This window comes from Heterocephalus glaber, unplaced genomic scaffold (assembly GCF_053883595.1).
Source record: "Heterocephalus glaber isolate CG9 unplaced genomic scaffold, H.glaber_assembly_v1.0 deba00001481, whole genome shotgun sequence".
Classification (NCBI taxonomy): domain Eukaryota; kingdom Metazoa; phylum Chordata; class Mammalia; order Rodentia; family Bathyergidae; genus Heterocephalus; species Heterocephalus glaber.
In genome coordinates this window covers 1,850,376-1,872,571 of record NW_028258317.1, presented here as the reverse complement: position 1 = coordinate 1,872,571, position 22,196 = coordinate 1,850,376, and the positions used below count along the sequence as shown (strand labels likewise).

The 22,196-nt window shown below is 41.8% G+C and overlaps 1 protein-coding gene across 7 annotated transcripts in view; it reads left to right on the top strand.

Annotated features, from left to right (window-relative positions):
* Palm2akap2 (PALM2 and AKAP2 fusion) overlaps positions 1-22,196 on the top strand; it is a 504,788-nt gene that overhangs the window by 188,732 nt on the left and 293,860 nt on the right. The gene's annotated exons all lie outside the window — the stretch shown is intronic.

Here is a 22,196-nt window from a genome sequence, read left to right as displayed (position 1 = left end):
TTTGTATCATAGTATTTTTTTAAATACTGCATCACAAATCTTCAAGGCCACTACTAGGGAAATGATGAGGTGGGAATGTAAGTGACATGTCCTTCTCTTAATGAAAGCAATGCCTGTGGTTTCTCCCATCTCTCACCATAATAGTTTCAGGAATTCATCCTCATCTCCACTTCCTTGTCCTTCCTGTTCCTTGGTAGACTCTCAGGTAGGGACTACAGTATGGAGGTGGGGGCCAGGTAGTAGGTTTTTGAAATCTACCTGTAGAGAGATTTAGCACTATAGTTCCCCTTCTGGTTTTCTGTCCCCTGTTGCTAGTGGTGATGTCTGATCATCTCTGTCTTTGTCACCATGGCCCCTGATATTGTTGCTTTCTATTTCTGAAATCTTGTCTGGAGTTTGAAGAGTGGAGACAACAGGACAGTTCTGCTTATGCAGGGCCTATTAACCAAAGCCCTAATAATATATTTGGCCCTTTCTATCTTTGGAGCTGTAATATCCCCTATAGATGGACCCTTATATAAAAGTCTCAAGTTGGCTCTTTGACAGTTTCATGGCTTTTGGTTTTTATCAATCTCCAGTTGGTTTTCAGTGCTACTCAATGGAGCCATGAGGTCATTCAAAAACAGGCAAATGTACATATGGGAGCCATAATACAGGTCTAGAAGTAGATTTATAGCTTTTCCTTATGAAGAGCTTTAACAGTTATGTCTGCCAGGTAGTTATTTTAAAATACAAAATGTAAGGTCAGATCTCTTGGGCATACTGTTTCATGTTTTTTCTTTTATTGTCATTACATTATTATGTCATTACATTATATTATTATTACATGACCTTATTATGTTAATAATGTCTTATTTAAGCAAAGAAAGAAGACTTTGATATTACTATAGAGTTACCAATCTATAAAGGGGCTGTACTACAAGATGATTGGCCATGTCTTAGAATTTTTACCTTCCCGGGCTGCTTCACAATTATTTGGTCACCGGGCCCAGGGATTTAGCTCAGTGGTTCTGCCACCTGCTTCGCAAGCACAAGGTCCCAAGTTCGATCCCTGGTACCCCCCCAAAAAACAAAAATAAAAGCAAAAAAACCAATTATTTGGTCACCACAGAAGGAACGGGCATCTATTTCCAGAGAACTTAGAACAAGTTTCTCTTGTAAATAAAATGAAACAACTCTAAAATTTAATTTAAAATACAGTTTTGTTTTTATCATGAATGTGCTTGAGAAAATGTATATTTAATCAGGCATCTGAAGTGTTTCATGGCAATTCTCAAAGGGATTTTTGGACCCCTTCAAGAATTTTAGAAGGCAATAATACTAGTACTTTATTTGCATAGTTATACTGAAAAGTACATTTTTGATGTGGTTATAATTACTTTGGTTTACTTTGTAATTAGGATCGTTTTTGTCTTGCAAAAAGAAGATAGGGAAAGCAATTTCTCTGAAACAATTTGGAGAAAGAGAGAATTAGGAGAAAGCAAAAAATGTGAAATTTGTGAGAAAAATTGCCTGCAGGTACAAATAGGATGAGAGTCAAGAGCAGATAAACCTGACAGTACTACTTGGTATTTCTATTGGAGCTTACTGAAGTTGTGATCACATAGATTTTCACATGTTTTATAAGTGGGCATAATTGATTCCAAAAGGCATGACTACATTCTATGGAGCAATTTTCAAAACACCATTTTCTTAAAGGTATGGTTCTCTTGATTGATTAGGAACTGAGATAAAAATATGAGTCCTTGCTTTGATGAGTGATAAATAATCCCATAAAATGCTAGTTCTTTACTTATGAATAAGGGTTGCTAGAGTAAATATCCTCTTAAATGAGATATTAAGGGTCTTTCTGAACTCAAATTGACATGCTACTGCAGACTCTAATTAGTCCAGGGACTCCAGTTAGTTCTACTAAAAGTCTAACTGCCTTTTACTAGCAAAGCTCCCATAATGTGGCATGCATGTAAATATGTGGAATTTCTGAAAGGAAAAGAAGTAGGTAAAGATAAGAGCCAAAGGTCTGGAAGAGCTGTTGTCAAGCTGGCTGGGTGTCAGAACTGTTCTAGTGATTTTAAGAATTATGAGTTGGGGGCCAGGGATTTAGCTCAGTGGTTCTGCCGCCTGCCACACAAGCGCGAGGACCTGAGTTCGATCCCCCATACCAAAAAAAAGAATGATGAGTTGGGGCAGTGGGTGTAGCTCAGTATTAGAGCACTTGCTTGGTGTTCCATCCAAGGGTTTCAGCCCCAATGCTGAAAAGGAAGTAAAAAAGAATGAGTTGCCAGACTCCATAATAATGTACCGAATGAGAATCCATTCTCTCTCCAGCAGACTTCACCTTCATCTCACTGGCTGGACTCACTCATGTGTCCGCCCCGGACTAGTCACGTGCACAGGGAAACAGTACTGTGAAGATTCATCCTCTGAGCCTGAGTGCCACTGGCAAAAAACAAAACAGAAAGCAAACAAAAAACCCCCCAAAAACTTAACTATTTTCAGCTCAATGGCGTGTAAAGCTTCAGTTTAAAAGCAAAAAAGGAAAAGATTTCTGCCTCCAAAGATTATACAATTGATTTAGAAAAACCGAACATTGTAGGAAATAACTGGGCTGAAAAGACAGGCCTAGAAACACAGAGCTAGAGTAGAACCACCCTGGATTGAGTGCCTATGTACCTACACATTACTTTTAATTTTCACTTCAGTCTTCTAAGATCCACAGTTTACTGTTGTTCTACAGATTTAAAAACAGGAGGTCAGAGAATTTAGGAAATTTGAGTTGCATCATCTCTCTAAAATGAGTAAGCTGGAATTGGTGTCTTCTTGGCATTTAGATTTGTTCATTTGTTTCTTTGTTTTGCTTTGTTGTGGCAGCTTACTGTGCTGTCTCTTAATTAATAAGGTGATACGTCATTCTCGTTCCAGCTATCCAAATGTGGCTTGACCAAATGCATTCTGTTCTTGTCCTGTTCTTTGAGTTTATATGTAAGATATGGAGTGGGCATGTGTTTCTTCTCAGGACTAATCCATGCATCCACACAGTACTGTGCAGCCTTGTTCTCTTTTGCTCAGTGAGTGTTGGTTGGTGATTTCCTGACAACCCACATAAGCAGTTCCTTCATGTGAGTGCCTTTGTAAGTCTTAGCATGTTCCCTGGTTCAGTGTCTACCTCATTCAGGTGTGGTCTGGGACACAGAGATGATAGATATGTGATAACTTTGTCTCTTGGGGTGCAGCTATACCAAGAGCCAGAGATATTTGTTTGACTTTCACTATTATTTCACAAATGAGAATTTGTTTCAGAAAGAAGACAAGTTTACACAGCACTGTAGCTTCTTTAAAGAGATAATTGAATGTTGTGACATTGAGATGAATAAATGGGTTCGTGTTTTCTGGTCCTAAGGAAAGAAAAGAATAATATCAGTCTATGAACCTAATAATGGGAAGGAATGAAGTGAGTCTTCAGAAAAGACCTAAAATAAGCTCCGTTTATTGTAATTAGAAAATGGATCTTTAAAGGGCCTTGCCAAATGGTGATGATGTGGTAATAGAGTAGATTTTCTGTGAATGGACTTATCACAAATTATCAGGTGAAGTAGAAGAAATATGATTCATTTAATTTATTCATTTAGTTATTGATTTCATAGGTGTTTGTTTTCTGCTTCACTTCTTGTTCACAGATACTAACTGGTGTACAGAATAAATATTGGGGTTTTTTTAACTGGTTGGGAGTTATAGTATTTCCTTTATTTGTTTCTTTCTTTTTTTAAATTTTATTTTATTGGTACATTTTAGGTATACAATATAATGACATTCATCATTGGAAATTTGCACCTTTACGTAATCTCTCTTGGTTCTTATTTTTCCCCCTTCCCCTGCCCTCCCTTCAACCCCTCCATCCCTCCCTATTTACAAAGACTTGTTTCCATTTTTCCATTTCCTCATATTAATTCCATTCCCTTCTTTCCTTTCCCCTACCCCTCCTACTTCCCCTTCCCCTTTGCCCCTTTTCTTCCTATTTCACATTCTCTATTATACCTTTTAGTCTTTATTTACACTTTCAGTTTCTCACAGTAGAGAAACTATTTGGTATTTACACATGTGTCCTATTTCAGAATAAATATTGTTTACTTAACATTTTTTAAGATGGTGAAAATTCCCTGCAGTTGGTTAAATTAAATTTGGATATTTGTATGGGTTGTCCTTCCCTGAGATGCCCCCTCCATTTGCTGTTGCTCTGGGGAGCATATACCCTGTTGTCTCACAACCCCTATGAGGCCCTGGGGGCATCCTCTCCCCAGAATCCATCCTTTGCATCCCATCCAGGTGTGTCTTGTTACACCCAAGAATTTAGTGCAGTTACCATTTCCTCACCTGCTTTCCTCTACTAGATTGCGAGGGCCTTAAGAATAGAGAAAACAACTTATTTATCTTAGTTTCTCCAGCACTATAGAGCAAAGCTCACAGCATGTAGGTGTTCATGGCAGATGTAACTTGGGGACTCTTGGGACTGTCTGCACACTGTGAATACAAGATGACAACTGAGGTTTCTAAACTCTCCATTTGCCACCGAGTTCTAGAATGCAAAACTATGAAGTCCTCTTTTCTGCACATAAGCCTCCCATGTTGCAATTCCCTATCTATTCTGCTGTCTTCTTTCTCTTCTCTCTCACACCTACACATCCTCTACCCTGGCCAGTGCATTGTTTGAGATGTGCTTATGCAATTTTCCATGTCTCCAATGAAGATCTCAGGGCTAGTTAACCAGTTATGCTTGGTAACCCTGTTCAGTTACCAAAAAAAAAAAAAATCAATCATTAATTTTTATGAAAAGAATCAATACCCAATAAGCCTTGATTGAGAATTTGATCATGCAGACATTTAACACATGTGAGCTTAGTTGAGCACACAGTTGAGCAAAGGAAAAGAATGGCCTACGTAAAGAGTGGGGCTGGTTCTTCCTGAACAGTGCCCCAGCTGAGTATGAGAGGAGAGACTCATAAATTTGTGGAATCCTCTTTCAGCCTCTATGAGTGACTTTAGTATTTAGGGATGCAGATAAGTTTCTCATGCTTCATGGTCCCTAAACACAAGCCAGTTTTCTTTATCTGATGGTCAAACAAAAAAGTGTTGACCTGATCCACAGTAGTAGAAAAAGGGGACTGACTATGTGGACACATTTATAGTATAGTATATCACTCTTTAGTATTGATGAATGTTTTAAGGGATTCACAGGGTGATTTTGATGATAGCCGAATTTTCCTTATAGGTTGACCAGAAACTGAATGTCAATTCAGAGATCAAAATTTATTGCCCAGATAGACTTTAGGGTTGACAGGCTTTGTAAAAACAAACAAACAAGCAAACAAAAAAACCAACCTTGTGACTAGGGTCTGGTCAGTTCGCCACATCAGGGACTGGTGCTGTTGTGTGGTCAATAAAACGCATCCATCTAGGTCTAAAACTCTGATGTTGATCCAACTGCCAAGTTAGGCTGAGTAAAGCCTTTTCATGCCTGCCTTCCCTGCCTCAGTTATAGAAGGAAAATAGAACTCTTGATTAAAAGGAAAGAATAACATTGGCCCAAGCAGTGGTTCCAGTCACTAAGGAGAATGGAGTGTGTTTATTTAATATTAACTAAAAAGACTAGGACAACAGTTGTAAACCTGGTTTGGAAAAATGGCTTTGGTGGAAAGGAAAGAGAATGCCTTGATTTTAGTCTGCTGTACTATGTACACGGTGTTTAATAATCAAGAGAATTGTTTGTGGAAAGATCAACTAGTGAGACTACCTCAGAACTAGTGACAGATGGCATTAGAGTAACAGAATAAGGAAGTGTAAAGTCATATAGGCTCTCTTAGCTGCCTATAACTGACAAGTCCAGCGTTTGTTGATAATCACTGGAAAACATTGAACTTTACAGTGCTTAAAATAATTGGTGCATTTCTTGGATGAGTCAACTCTTTATGTCAGTATAGAACTTTTTTTCATTGCTGAATTCGTATTTTTTGTTTTTCTTCTCACTAGAAAATGATCTAAAAGTTTCTCATCTGGGGTAACGAGCTGTCAGTTTTTCAAAAGCCAATTATTTTGAAGCAGTAGAGCCTTATAAATTCTAAAACTCACAAACTAGAAGCCAACTCTCTGGGATATAAATATTTCCTTTTAGTGGGGGATACTGACAGATTCTTCTATTTCATTCCAGTCCCAGTGGCCCACATCCACTAGAGACAAAGGAAAGCTTCACTAATTGGCAAGTCTGGGCAGATGTAAAGCACTCAATGAGGTCCTTGTCTTCTTGAGGGGGTCAAACGAGAAATGTCCTTGTTCCAGAAGATACCAGAAGTGTTCAGGCTTAAGAGTCAGCAAGTCTTGCTGCCTGAGTTCAAATCCTAACTCTGTCAATTACTTGAGTATGATCATAGCCAAATCATATAATGTTTCTAAATGTCACTTGCACCCTTTGTAAAATGGAAATGGTGGTAACTGTACCCAACGCACAAAGATGCTGTGTTGCGAGGAGGAAATGAACCATCCTTGTCAGCTCCCAGCATAATCTGACACTGATTGCCATTTTTGAAAGACACATTCTTTTAAAGTTAAGGAAAATGTATCTAGAAATTATATTTCTAATTTAATTTTTTTGCCTCAGCCAAAAGCCCAGACACCTTGAAAGACTGTCCCAAAATACAGATTTCTGATCCAGAAAATTTATCAGCAGTAATGGCAATGAGCTTTCACCAGGTCCAAATTTCCTTTGGAGCAGAACCACTCCAGTATATATTGAGCCAGTTCTGGGTAACCCTGATGCTGGCAGTTACACTTGATAATCACTATTCTAGGCCTTTGGCTTCCTGTTGTCTCTGTAGCACCTACTTTTCTTGAGACAGGCGCCTTCTTGTCTTCCTCATGCCAGAATATTGCCCACCTAGCCCATTGGACTGAAGATAGCCAAGTTGCCAAGCAGGTATGGAAGACCCATTGTATAAAATTACCATGGTGACCCTGGAGTTCAGAGACAGGCTGGGCTTGGTGTGTTGACTTGGAGCTTACAGTGCAGTGAGGATGCCTTCAGGAAGGGGATTCCATGCATAAGGAAGGTTGCACACAATACTGACATTGGAGCTGGCCCCACCACTGGGCCTCCTAAGTCCCACCCAATTGTTGCGGCTTCTGGTATGTGGGCTTGCATAGTATAAGGAACCTCTTGAATGCCCAGGAGCATTCCAAACATAAATCAGTTGGGGAGTTGCTGGTCTGTATGAGGAACAGTTCTTCACCCTGTTGGACTGCCCTGCACATTGCAGGATGTTTAAGTGTCTCTACCCTCCCAACACTAAATGCCAACAGTGCCCCTTAGTCATTATGACCATCAAGTAAATTTACCACACATTTCCAAATGCTCCCACCTCTTGTGAGATGATTCTCCCCAGGTTTAAGGTCCCTGTGAATATCACCCTTTCTCACTCAGTCTACAGTTCTACTGGCAAGCTCCTTCCAGGGTGCTTCCTTAGAACTGTAGTTGATAGTGGATAAGGAGCATGTTAACACACAAATGAAGTTGACGTAATATCAACCAAGGGACAAGAAGAATCATTTCAGTATGGGGAGAAACCATTTGGGATTTAAGAAATACCTCAGTCAGGGCTGGGCATTTAGCTCAGTGGTGCCACCACCCGCCTCGCAAGTGGAAGGTCCTAAATTCAATCCTCAGTAACAAAAAAAAAAAACCAAATACCTCAGTCATCCTTAATTTTTTTTTTCTATAAAGGAAAATATTTTTCTTTCCACTGGTGTACAAGTGAGATTCTTACTTAGAAGGTTTTCCATAGCATGTAAATACGATGATTTATAATTGGGACTTGCAAAATTGAGTGGCATCTGAGGATGACCCTTTGTAGGCTGTGGTCCTTGGGGAGCCAACTTGGAGAGCAGAGGGAGCAGCCTAAAGTCTCATGTTCAGGATGAAGGAATTGGATGAGCCTAATGGTTCTGCCTAGGCCCACTGCCCTGGAAATACAATGGTGCTCACAGCTTCTGGTTGCTGAATATCACCACATATTGGGCACTGTGTTGGGTTTTGTAAAGGAGTCTTAAATCCTTACAACAACCAAAGTCTTAGTGTTTTACAGTTGGGGAAACTGAGACTTAGCAGTCAAGGTTGTATGAAGTCCAGAAGGGTTGAACTACAGTTTATATTCAGGCCTTCCAAATCAAGAGCCAGGATTCTTTTTTCTTTCTGTCTTTATTGCAGTACTTCATGGAACCTAGGACTTCATGCATGTACACAAGTACTGTCCCATTGAGCTACTCCCTCAGATCTTAGGGGTTTTTTGGGTTGTTTTTCCAGTAATGGGGATTGAATCCAGGACCTTTGTGCTGAGCTATATCTCCAGCCCTATTTTTACTCTTTATTTTTGAGACAGAGTCTTGATAAGTTGATAAGTTGCCCAGGCAGGACCCAAACTTGTGCTCCCCCTGCCTCAGACTCTCCAAGTGCTGGGATTATAGTCATGTACCTTTCAGACACCCAGCTTCTCATCCATCCTTTGCTAGATTCATTCTTTTACTATTTATGTTAGGCTGCAGTCTGATTTCCCAAATCTCAAATTCTTCAAAGGTAGTGGTACTTCTCACACAAGGATTTTCTGCTTAGAGCCAGGAGAGCAGTCAGCTGTCCCCAACTGTCATGGTGCCATGGTGTCTGGGGCCTGCTTCATGCTCAGCTTGGGGCCTCTGGAAGCTGTGTTTATTTTTCACAGTGGTGATAGGTGAGCAGAGGTGGAGCCACATTGGCAGAGATAGAGGGATAAAAAGAGAGGTCAGAATAAGAGACTGATGACATGGTGTTTAGAAGCCCGGGTTTGAGCCCCCCTGGCAGACTTCTCTGCTGGATGATGCGTGTAGACTCTGGACTCCGTTTCTCATCCATGTGAAAGATGGGGGAGATCTTTCCTTGTCCACTTACCAATAGGGTTGGAGTGACAATTCAGGGCAACGTTACCACAGAATCCAGAGAGGGGTCAGTGCTCCAGGAGGTGCAGTTCTTTGGAGTGTGTTTGGAAATTTTTAACATTTCTATGTTATTTTTTGCATTTAATTTGTAGTTAAAATTTTACTAGTATTTATTATTATGGATGGACCCTGGTCCATAGTGTGCTGTGCATTCTGGACATAGCCCTCAAAAGAAAGAGGACTTGATGGAACTGGAAGAGGTTGGCGGCTCTATTCTCCTACATTCACTATAGCACACTGTGGTGTTTTATTGCAGTTTGCCTCTTCAAGCACAGCTCTATACAGAGTACACCATCTAGCTAAGCTCAACAAACCTTGCTGAATTGAAGAAGTGTCTTAAAAAGGTTTTGGACAGATAGCACATATTAGATGCTATTTAAAAGCTAAAGCAACATATACACAATAAATCTTACTCAGCCATAAAAAAAAGAGTGAAACTCTCTCATTTGCCTCAGTGTGATTGGAATTGGAAGACATCAGGTTAAGTGAAATAAACCAAACTCAAAAAGACAAACACCACATATTCTCACTCTTTGTGGAAACTAAAAATAATTGATTTTATAGAGAAGAACAGTGGAATGGTATTCATTAAACAATGGGAAGGGGAAAAAGAAGGGGAGCAGAGAGATTAGATAAGGGACACCAAAACAGTTAGAGATCGGGCAGAATTAGTTCTGTTGTTTGAGGAGATGGAAGTGCATATTACATTGACTTGGCCACTACCTATTTCGTACCTGCATAGAATTATCACACTCCACCCTAAGGGTGGGGAAGTGTGGTTCTGGGTAGAGTTCATGCCTGGTGTGGGAAAGGACCTGGCTTCAATCTCCAGCATCCCTCCCCCAAAAGAATTATCATAATATATACCATAAGTGTATTCACATATCATATGTCAATCGAAACATAAATGTACATTATCCATTTAAAGTAAATGGCTCTGCCTTTCCATGTGATGCCCTCTGCCATGTCAGGCCCCAGGAAGTGGCAATTCACCAGATGCCAAGAAGGTGCCAGTGCTCTGCTCTTGGATTTCCCAGCCTCTGGAACCATGAGCTGAAATAAACTTCTATTCTTTATATATGTAAATAAATAAGTAGTCATTGTCATACCTGTCACCACACAAAACAAACAAATGAACCCCAAAACCTGATAACTTCTATGGATATCAGCCTAAACAGTATCCATATAAAACAATGTCCAGAGAGAGAGAGGAGAGAGAGAGAGAGAAGGAGGAGGAGGAGGAGGAGGAAGAGGAGGGGGGAAGGGGAGGGAAGGAAGAAAAAAGGGCAGAGCTGACACTTCTCCCCTGGGAAGAAGTTTCTGTGTCAGCTCCAGTAAGATGTAGAAGTAAAGACAGGTGTCTTGGTTACTTTCCTCATTGCTAGGACAAAATACCTGAAACCTACAACTGAAGGAAGGAGAGGTTTATTTTGGCTCATGTTTAGTCCTTAATGGTTGCTGGCATGGTGGAAGAGCCTGGATGGAGAAAAGCTCTCACCTCATGGCAAACAGGAAGCAGAGAAGGAGATGAACAGTTCCGACAGTTCCAGGTCACAGCCCCAGTGACCCTCCTCTTCCTCCTCCTACCACACCTTACCTCCTAACACTATAATCCTTTCACCTTCCACAAGCCCTGCCTCTGAACGCATGGGGCTTTGGGGGAATATCCAAATATAAACCCTAACAATAGGCTAATCATAGTGGACAAGAAGTTGCCTCAGAGGCTGAAAAGTATTAACAAAACTGAACTGAAGATTTACATCTATCTCCTAACAGTTCTGTTGGGTTTTAATTGATTTGACATTTATTTCATCTGCAAATCATTCATTTAAATATCTATTTTGGTACATATTCTCTAATGTACACATTAGTTCAGTAATGTGTAGGTTATTTATACTTACTTAGAAAATTGGTCAGAAGAGTAAATGGTCAAAATGTTTTATGAATAGGAGTGTATGAAAAAAATTGAAGACAACTGTGCAGGGCCTGGCTCACAGGACACTTAGGAAATATTCATGCTCATCCTCTTTTCCCTGGAATAGAGTTGAGAGTCCTCACACAGACGTCCCTGACTGAAGAAGTGGCAGCACTATCCCAGGCCTGGCCCCATGCTAGCTGTTCACACTGAGTTCCAGACATTTTTAAGAGTGAGGACAAAACCAGCTGGCTATCAATGGCCCACTTCTGTCACCACTACACAGTGGTCACAGCCCTGGCCAGACACAGCCAACAAAAAGAAGCCAAGATTCAGATCTGTAGCTCCTGACTCCAGCAACCACACCCAATTCTTTGGTTGGCTGTACACGAAAACTACTGCTTTTCAGATTTGGGAGCCTATGTCTCAAAATTGAATGTGACCATTCATTTATCGGTGAATCCATGAGTGGAATATGATTGCTCCTCTTGTTATTATAGACAGATAAGTTAGGTGGAAATATTATAGGCAGTCAGATAGGGCTGGGCCCTTGACAGAGTCAGAACAAAAGATGAAAACACAGCTGTGGCTGGAGATGCATCTGTTGGATACCAGGCGTCAAGATAAAGATGAAATGACAAGGCGTGCTTACTTCCCCAAAGGGCAAGACAAGCAATAACACTTGGCCTAATGAAGTCTGCATAGACATCAGTCACCCTGGTGGGTGACCAAGACATCTGGACCCATCATTTCCTAGAAAAAGTCTTTGTTCTTCCCATGCACACTTGTTACATGTCTTGTTCCCCATTGGATCGCTATTACCTAAGTGACTATACTTGTAACCTTATTAGTTGATCAGAGCTGTGGTCCATGTTGTACCCATGTGGGTTTTGCTCTATAAAACTTGCCCTGGAAAGTGAAGTCCTTGGCTACCCATTCAGGACCCCTCCTGCCTCTCAGGAGCTATCCTCTCAATAAACATTTCCTACTCTTAACCTCCGTCATTTCTAGAATTCATTCTTTGATTTTAGAGAACACAGACTCAAAGTATCAGACATCTAGCAGGTTGGAAATTACAATATTCCCTTATATCATTTGGAGGTCCTATTTCATCTCCTATATCATCCCTGTATCATTCTTAATTAACATGAGCTAATTACAGTAGCTAATATTTGTTGAGCAGGTAGTCTGCCCAGCCTTTTGCTTAGGACTTTCTAGAATTATTTTATTTAATTCTCATAATAATCTCATGAAGCAAGTTCCACTACTAGTTCCCTTGCACAGATAAGCAATCTAAGACATAGGTTAAGTAATTTTATGAGAGGAAAGAAAACTAAAGATAAAAGTGAGAAAACTCAGTCTGGGAATCATTTTCTCTATTTCCAAAATCCACTTTGTAAGGAACTGAGGGTGTGTGCTGTTCTCAGTCTTCAATGTAGAAATACCCTAAATGCAACATGATGCCCTGGATTGGATTCTGGAACAAAAAAGGACATTTGTTTAAAAAAGTAAATAAAAGGTGGAATCCAGAGTCTGTAATTTAAGTAATCATACTGTATTGATGTTAACTTCTTAGTTTTGGCAAATACACCCTGGGTGTATAAGCATTAGCGCCATGGGAAGTTAGGTAAAGGATATATGGTGACTTTCTGCACTATCTTTGTAACATTTTTGTGAATCTCAGTGTAAAGGTATATGTCAGAAAAACAGCAATACCGAGGTTATATCTGTGCACAAAGGTGTATGTGCAATTGCATGTGTGCTAAGCCTACCACTGCACACCCTTTGCTATTCCTTACCTGCTGCATAACAACTATAGGACTCTCCAGTGTCCATCTGGGATTTATACAGATGCCAGAGGGAGGGAAGCCCACACAACTCACTCACGGCATTCATGTCACTCCTCCATCATGTTTCACCGTTGCTGTAGAATCCCTGAATCAAATGCAAGGAAGGTGTGTGTGTGTGTGTGTGTGTGTGTGTGTGTGTGTGTGTGTGTCCAACGTAGCATTAGAGCTTCTGAAAGGCAGTGGTGAAGATGACTGCAATGCATTCACCAAATAAAAGAACCATTTACACCCTACCTGCTCCCCTCCTGGCAGGTCATTTATAGCTGCCTCTTCTTAGCAAGTGCATTTGAAGATTGTTCTGCTTTAACCTTTCTTCATTCTCCTCAAAAGAAAGCATAGAAGTCCCTTAGGTCAGTAATTGCAAAGGCAAGATTAGGAGCTGCTGGCTATTGACGTTTGTTTTGTTTCTTGCCCTGTGTTTTGTCAATACGAAGAACATATTTTGTCAGTGAGCTAATGGCTGTCTCCTGGGTGGTAGCAGAAGGCTAGTGTAAAGATACTTCACAATTTAGGAGAGAGCAGTTGCTTCCCTAAATTGCTCTACGGCTGCCACAAAAGTGCTTGAGTTGTTAAAAATTGCTCCATTAACTAGATTCAGGGATTTTCAGAATTTATGGGCTACACTACACTGATTTTGTAGTGCTTCTCAGTGTAGCTGCTGGGGCATCCAACGGGCAGAGGCAATATGTATTCAGTCTGTCCTGGGTGGTCCTTGCAGTGTAACTCTAGGGAGAAAGAGAAAGCCCACTTGATTGAATGCTTTCCAGGATGTGACGGAAACAATGCATGCTGGGATCTCAGTGGGGACCTGATCTCTAATCTTAGGAGAAGAGCTCTGGCTGGGTTCAGCATCCTCGCTGAAAACAGAACCTACTGATGTATGTTTGCATGCATTCATTCATTCATTCACTCATTTTTTGAGTGGCAAACATGCACCAGACTACTCTAGGAATTAGGGATGTGGTATGGGACAATGAGAAGTTTTCAGACTCCTAAAGAGAGGAGATGGATAAAAAAAAAAAGCAGTAAATTTATAAACTAGATAATTTTAGATTGTGATAATCATCTAGGAAGAAAATAAACATTGATATGATACAGCAGGCTTTGTATGAAGCAAGGTGATTACGTTAGACTGGGAAGACTGAGGTGGTGGCTTTTGAACTGAGATCTCAAGAATGCGAAAGAAGTAGCAGCCCAGTAGATAGCACCTCCTCTCTCCCCTCTATCTGAACTCTGAGGTCCTGCACAGAGACTGGAGGGTCAGATTAGCTGTGGAGAAGTCCAGAGCTTCTAGGGCTTGCAATAAGAGGGACCTACCTCTGGCAGAAGGGAAATTGGTGGCATATTGGCCACTACTCAGATAATTCTAAAAGGCCCCAAAAGTAGGGCAGCCAGCTTGACAAGGGATCGGGATTGTTCAAGATGTCTCTGGCTGCTGTGGTTCTCATACTCATCCCCTCAATTAGCTTCCACCAAGCTTTGTGATCTTGCATGCAAGTGTTAGGAAGGAGGGCACCAGGCCTTGTCACCCTATATCACTGAAGCACTGGCATTGGGAAAAACACAGTGTGGGCTCAGATGAGACAGAGCTGGGTACAAATCCTAACACTCTCATCTGTGGCCTGAGAGTTCAACCCAACTAAGCCTTAGTTTTGTTTGTTTTGTCTGTAAAAGAGGGACAATGCAGCCTCCCTCGTGGTGCTGTGAAGTTCAAGTAAAATAACATCTGACAATTCCAGGTACATATGTCAGTGAGAGTCTTCTCTCTTCTTACTCCCTCACTTCCTCAATTCTTCTAGGAATAAGGAACATGTATAGTCAAGACTAGTGCTTGGCTGTTTTCACTGGCTGCTCCATTATCAGCCTAATAGCACACTACACATAACATGTGCTTTTGCTGTTTCAGATTTATAGTCCCTGTTGAATATTAGCCAGGACAGCATTTCATCATTTGTACAATTTTCATTTTCCACAAGCTCTCCATGGTTGATGAGCTAACCAAGCATATGGCCTTGAGTTCCACCAGAGATGTGGCTGCTGCGGAGGTGGCTATGTCAGGAAGCCTGATTTGTGGTAGGCATAAAATGCCCCCTTCCAAAGTTTTCTCCATATCAGGTCCCTGGCACCTCTGAATATGACCTTATTGGGAAGAAGGGTCTTTTGCAGATGTAATTAAGTTAGAGATCTTGAGATGCAGAGAGCATCTCGAATTATTCAGGTAGGCCTTCAACCCAATGGCAAGTGTCCTTATAGAATACACAAGGGAGATTTGGCAGACAGGAAAGGAAGAGGCAGTGGGGCCCCACAGGCAGAACTGGAGTGATGCAGCCACAAGTCAGGGAAAGCTCACAGCCACCTCAAGCCTGAAGAGGCAGAGAATGAATTGTCCCCTGGACCCCTCAAAGAGACTGACCTTCCAACACCCTCATTTCAGACCTCCCGCTGCAACTATGAAGAAACAAATTTACATTGCCTCAAACGGCCACTTTGTGGTTATTATAGCAGCCATAGGAATGAACAGAGCCTAATTTACCTTGGCCCAGTTGACTGTGGGTGGCTTCCAGGGCCACTTTTTTTTAAATAGCACATCAGAGGCCACTCCAACACAGGCTTTGTGAGAAAAAGCTTTCTTCCTGTCCGGGCATGAACAGGAACTGAAATTGGGAGCAGATTTTATCAGCTAGCTGGGAAAAGCCAAATTTATTACATTTGTGTGTGGATGGGCTGGCGATAGAGAGAGAGAGAGAGAGAGAGAGAGAGAGAACAGCAGCTAGCTGGGAGAGAAATTACATTTATATAGACTTGGGGCAGGGATCATAAGGAATGTTTATGACTGAGGGTCCAAGGACCATCAGCATAGGTGTACAGGTAATCACTGGACTTCTCGGCACTGGGGAGATTGTATTCTCCATGCATAATTTTCTTTATGGTCATCTGTCCTGTTTACTCAGAGTAGCCTGTTGTCTGCAGAGAATGGCCTCTTTGCTTACGAAGGTCTCATTCAGGCCAGCCATAACACTTTTGACTGTTCTGTTGTAGATAAATTCTTTTTGTAAATCCAGCCTTTACAAATATATATATATCTGCCTGCCATTATCATGGTTTCAGAAATTGTGCAATCCACTCCCTTTGTCTTCTCATTTGCATCTTTTCTTTCCTTCATTGGCTTAGAGACTTGTTCCAATCCAGTCAGCCTGCTGAATGGAGACTGTGAATGTTTCTGAATCAGTGTGTTAAGTGGGTTCCCAAATGAGCACATATCTGCTTGTGAGTGTCATTGATTTGCACTGAGAGCCCCCGCCCCTGTTGACACCTTTCAATCCCCTTTCATTCCTCTTCATCCCTGGGAGCAGGGGAGTGCAGATTTCTCTTCAACCCTTTTTATAGCCCCATTGCCAGTTGAGGCCTTGACATGTCCAGGGGCTTTCCAGAACTTGCCAGGGGACTATGTAGAGGAGCTCAGGCTTGAACTCAGCCCTCCTCCTCTCAGCTGTGACAAACAGGAATAGTGGTGACTCTAGGGAGGCATCTTCTTTGCCACATGAACTGGAGCAGGAAGTTTTTAATATTACTTAGGATCTGTGAGACTTGACTTTCTTTTGTATCTCATTTCCTGTGGCTTATGTATGTATGCACACCCAACATTTCCCATACCTCCAACACAGACCACACCTAGGTGGTCACACTGCAGCCTTCTGGAGCCTGTGTGGTAGCAGAGCTGAGGGTGGCAGTTGGTTCTTGATACCCTACAGTAGGAGTCTGCAGCTGCAGCCTGGGGCCACACCCATCATTTACGCATTGTCTGTGGTGGATTTTGTGCTACAGAAGTTGGCAGAACAAGTTGAATCATTTACTCTGTGAACTTTTATAGGACGTTTGCCAGCCCCTGCAACTAGAAGATAGAGGTTGATAATATTGACTCCTTATGGAAGTGATGGAGAGGGAGAGGCAGAGGCTATGATGGAGAAGAAGAGGAGGAGAAGGAGGAGGAGGAGGAGGAGATGACAGGGGAAGAGGGCAGTGGAGGGGGGAATCTACTGAGACTTTTAACCAGGTACTGTACTTTATTCCTTAAAAAATGAAATGCCCAATATCTAGGTATTACCCTTTTAACTTTCTGAAGGTAGGCTCTTCCAAAGGTCAAATGCAGGGCCTGGAGCCCCAGGACTTGCCACTGGCATTAGTCAGTTACTCTTGAGGGAGCTGGATCTCCTGAAATGAGCATACAGCGGGAGATGATCTGAAGATAGATATCTTCCTCATGACTAGCTGGCATCACTTAATACAATTTTGTTTATTTCTTGGATGGCATTTTTTCTTTTGCAAGTTAGTTGGCTTTCACATGTCAAAGAAAAACAAATATCACCAACCCTGCCCAAAATAACCCCCTCAAGAAAAACAACCAAAACCCAAAACAAATGAGAAGTAGAAACAAGTAATCATAGGAGGGAAGAAGCCTGCCCTCTGTCATATTTTTGAGTTCCCATTTTTGCACTGTTTTAAAAACTTTTAGTTGCATTAGATATATATATTTTTTTGATGCTGGGGATCGAACTCAGGGACCTTGCGCTTGCGAAGCAGGTGGTGGCACCACTGAGCTAAATCTCCGGGCCTAGTTGCATTAGATCTTTATCAAATATCAGAATTGGCTCTTCAGGCTTCACCCTGATGAGGAATTTATCTGAAATAATTAAATACTGGTAAGATCATAGAAAATGCCAGAACAAAGGAGAGGTCCTCTGGGTCATTTTGTTAGTGTACTCCTAGGGAGGCTGAGGCAGTCCAAAGACACTCATGTACCTCAGTCTTTGGTAGAGCTGATTCCCTCTCTTTGTCTCATACTGTCATCGGCCACTACCAGAGACCCATTAGAAAGTCCCATGAGGCCTTGGGACTATCTGCACTTTAAATTGTCCATGACTAAAAGCTGGCTGGGGACCCACTCAGCCCATGTTTATTGATCTTTCTTACCTCCCATCAAGTGTGTTTCATGAAGGTTGCCAGAAGAAATCCCTTCTGAGAGAGGGACTTTTCCTTAAATGTTGTCTGAATTTTGGAATTTAGCACAGCATTGAGGCATTTAAACAAATACTTGAAGCACAGAAGTTGTTTACCTTAGTTGAAATTCAGATTTTGGTTGACCTGTGTTTGTAGTGTCTTCTGTGGTTCTAGATCCAGCCTTCACACCTTGTCCTCCATCACGTTTATCACCCCTGACCAGGGTAGGAAATTGTTACCTAAACTAAGGCTAGGAAAGTAGGCCACCTAGGAAGAGAAGAGCAACCAGACATGAGCTGGTGAGCATGAGAAATCTTCCAACAAGGAAGCAGCAACAAGCCTTGAGAGCTCCAGCAGAAGCACAGGACGAACTCTGCATGCCCTTGTGTCTAAACTCTTACCGTGGTGACTTTGAAGAGCAAAGAAAGCCAGGGCTTAGGGCTGGGGGTGTGTATCAGTGGTAGAGTGCTTGTCTAACGTGGGAGGCTCTGAGTTTGATCCCCAGCACTGAAAATACAACACAACAAAACAGAAAAGTCAGGACTTATGCACAAAAATGGAAAAGTGAGTGGCCCCATATTGAATTTTCTAACAAAATTAACCAAATAGCTTATTTCAGGCTAATGAAGAAGGAGCTCAAACACACGTAAGCAATAGCAAATGCTTATCAGCTTGGACTATGAAGTTGTCACATGCCTAGCAGCGACTTTTCACCTTGGCTGACACTGAAATTACCTGGTAGCATTTACAGCCTCCACTGCCAGGCCAATAAGATCAAAATCTGTGGAGGTAGAGCTTTTGAATATTCTCCGGTGAGCTTAATGGTCTTCTAGGGTTACATACTGCTGGGGAGAATTGAGGTCAAGGTGTCAAGGCATCAACTTGGCTCATTCGTGTTAAGAACTGGATGAGGCTAGAAGTGAAATGGTAGAAATAAGGGGATCAGGGTGGCACTTACATGGCCTTAATAGCCAGAGGTCTTGAATCTTGCCCTAGACTGCAGCCATAACTGAGATAAGAATTTGGAGATTAACAGTGGAGGAAAGCAAAGTGTTCCTTTATTCTGAGCCAGACTAAGCGTGGCCTGTCTGCCCTCCATGCCTTCTCCCATGGCAGATCTCCAATGGTCTGGGCTTTGGTAGGACCACCACAAATTGAAGCCTGAGCCTAATAACTGCTGCTGTGTTGGGGGACAGAAGGTCAATGTGAGAGAGGCCTTGAATTAGCTTTCAGCTCCAGGGACACACGTGGAAGAAGAAGACACAGAGTGGGGCTCATGGGGTTGTCCTTTAGAAGCAGGGACCAATTCCCTTTGTGTGGAAGAGATTTCTCCAGTGTGATCAATCAGGTTAACAACTCCTCCCCTCAGGTGCAGGGAGAATTCAAGGAGAAGAATGGGGAATGATAGAAACAGAGAGTTTCCATCTTTTTAATCCCCCCCAGTAGAATTTTTATAAGGAATTTCCACCAAATACCAACATGTCCAAAGTCTGTGGGAGACTTTCACCAGAAAATTACTGCTCACCCACGGTTGGATCTGGAACTTGGGAAAAGGTTGGAAAAACTGGGGACTATATAGCCAATGGGCAGTAGGCCCTAATGAAAGGGGAGAATAGGAATGTAGCTCACTGCATGGCCAAAGCTTCCTTCTTGGAGGTGAAGTTGTTTCTGCCACCTGAGAGCTTCCCAGAATGAGACAGGACCTACTAGCTCTTCTTCGCTGCTTGGTCTGACCAGGGTATCACTGATGGCAGACTTAAGAAGGAAGCTGACCATGAGAGAGCAGAGGGGAAGAATACAAAGCCCAATTTCCTGGGAATAGTAAGATGGCTAGTGTGAGGCAAGTGCTGTAGAGATGCAGACAAAGAAGTGACTGCTCCTACCCAGGGTGGATGACAGAGGCAGTCCCGCTTGTGAAGATGGTGCACTTCTCCTGTACTTTACCATGGCCATTGAAAAGCCAGAGTGATAATGATGAGGACAATCACACCAGTAAATAGAGTTCCCGTGCTATCTTCTGTCCCACTTATAAGTGGCCTGGACTCTGGAGATCAAGAAAAGTAAATCTCAAAGCAGTCAGTCATGGCCATTTGGCTGACTTTGGCACCCTGGAATTGAAGGACTAACAACTGTTACTGGGGCACCTCTACTACTGGGTAAAAAGCTATGTGGTCTTTACTTCTGAAAAATGCCACTATAGTTCATAGTAGCAACCGATAGCTCTCCAAGAACTAGTCATGGAGAAACAAAATGGAAATTACAGAAGTCAGTACATCATCCTTCCTGGTTCCTCATGAATAAGTAGAAATAAGTGGTTGTGAACAAACTTTGAAGCTAGATTGCCAGTTTTCAAGCTTGTTTCTCTCTCTTAGTAACTGGGGAATCTTGAGGCAAATTACTCAACTTCTCTGGGTCTCAATGTCCTCATCTGTAATGTGAGATAATAGAGGCTCCTTCTTGGGATTGTGATGAAAGTTGATGAGTTAATTTGTGTAGAGAATTCAGGACTGTGCCTGGGCCTTGTGGGCCCCCATGCCTCTACACGGTTATTATTAAGAGCATGCTGTTTAGCACCGATTTTCAGCATATCACAACTCAAGTCACATTGCTGGTGGCAAAACCTTTCACATTTCCATGTATATTTTTGCACTTTTTTCCATGCTTTTCCATGTATGTCTTATTTTTCTTATAAAAGTGAGATCAGGACATAGTTTTTGCTTTTTAAATGGACTACATGAAAATATCTCTCTATTTCATGTACTCTATAGCATCATTTTAAATGACTGCATAATGTTGCAGATATTCATATTTTATTTAATCAAACACTGATGGTTGAATGTTTAACTAATTCCTTTTTTAAAATGTAATGCTGCAGAAATATCATTGAGAGAAAGCATTGCTCAAAGGCATAATTTTCCCCTTTATAGTAAATTCCTAGAAGTGAAATTTATAGTTCTGTATTAGCTTTCTGTCACTATGATAAAATACTTGAGAAAAAGAATTTAAGGGAGGAAAGGTTTCTTTTGACTTGTGGTTTCAAAGGTTTCAGTCCATGGTCAGCTGGTTCCATTGCTTTTAGGCCTGTGGCAGGGCAGAAACCTCATGGCAGAAGGTTTGAGCAGCAAGAAGCAGAAATAGGAAAAAACCAGAGAGGAAGGTCCTGGGGACCAGATATAGTCAACAAGGTCAAACACCCATGATCCACTCCCTTCGACAGGGCCCTGCCTCCTGTTTCCTTCACCTCCAAGTAATGCCATCAAATATGAGCTCACTGATTGATTGATCCACTGATGAAGTTAGAGCCCTTATGATCCAGTCACTTCCCTAAAGCCCCTCTGCAACCAAGCCTTCAACAATATGAACTTTGGGGAGGGACATTTTGAATCACAACCATAACAAGTTCAAATAGTATGCAAACTTGAAAATATTTGTCATCATTTACTATTGCCACCTTATCTTCTAGAAGGATTGTATCATCAAGAGTAAGGAATGAAAAACTGGTTTTCCTCCGTATACCTAACACTGGGCATCATAGTTTTAAACATTTTATTTGTACTTGTGCTTGTTTCAGTCTTGGCTTCTCTGAACTTGATGTTGATCGTTGCCTTGACTGGAGTTTCCTATCGATGGGCCCTCTCGACTTGAACAATTCTTAGAGGCTCTTATCTAGTCTGTCAGGATTGGACTAGAGCTCAGCCAAGTGGATGGTGGTAGCAAGACTCCTTGTGCTGTCCCTGCACCAGCAGCAGCCCAGGTCTTGCTTGTTTCATCACCTTGTCACAAAATACTGTGTATCTGTGCTAGATTTCTTATCTTTTGTGACTTCCCATGGGGCAGGCCAATGAAAAGGAATCATTGCCTTCATTCCCTGAAGGGCCACCAGTGTCACTAATAGCACGTATCAGAGCCATTTCTTCTTGAGGTTATTATCTTAGACTCTGGTGGTGGCCAAAGAGGAGACATATAAGGAAATGGCCAGGAAAAAGTAGCATTAGGAGATCAGAACAAAGGTCACTAGTGCAGTGTTCCAAAGTAGAGAATATTTTTACTTAGTTTTAAACTACAAAATGTGGGGCCGGGGATTTAGCTCAGTGGTTCTGCCGCCTGCCTTCCAAGCACAAGGACCCGAGTTCGATCTCTGGTACCAAAAAAAAAAAACAAACTACAAAATGTGCAAGGAATAGATAATGTAAAATAGGAAGGAAAGGGGCAAAAGGGAAGGGAAAGTGGGAGGGGTAGGGGAAAGGAAAGAAGGGAATGGAATTAATATGACAGAATGAAAAAATGGAAACAAAGTCTTTGTAAATAGGGAGGGATAGAGGGGTTGAAGGGAGGGCAGGGGAAGGGGGAAAAATAAGCAAGAGAGATTATGTACAGGTGCAAATTCCCAATGATGAATGTCATTATATTGTATACCTAAA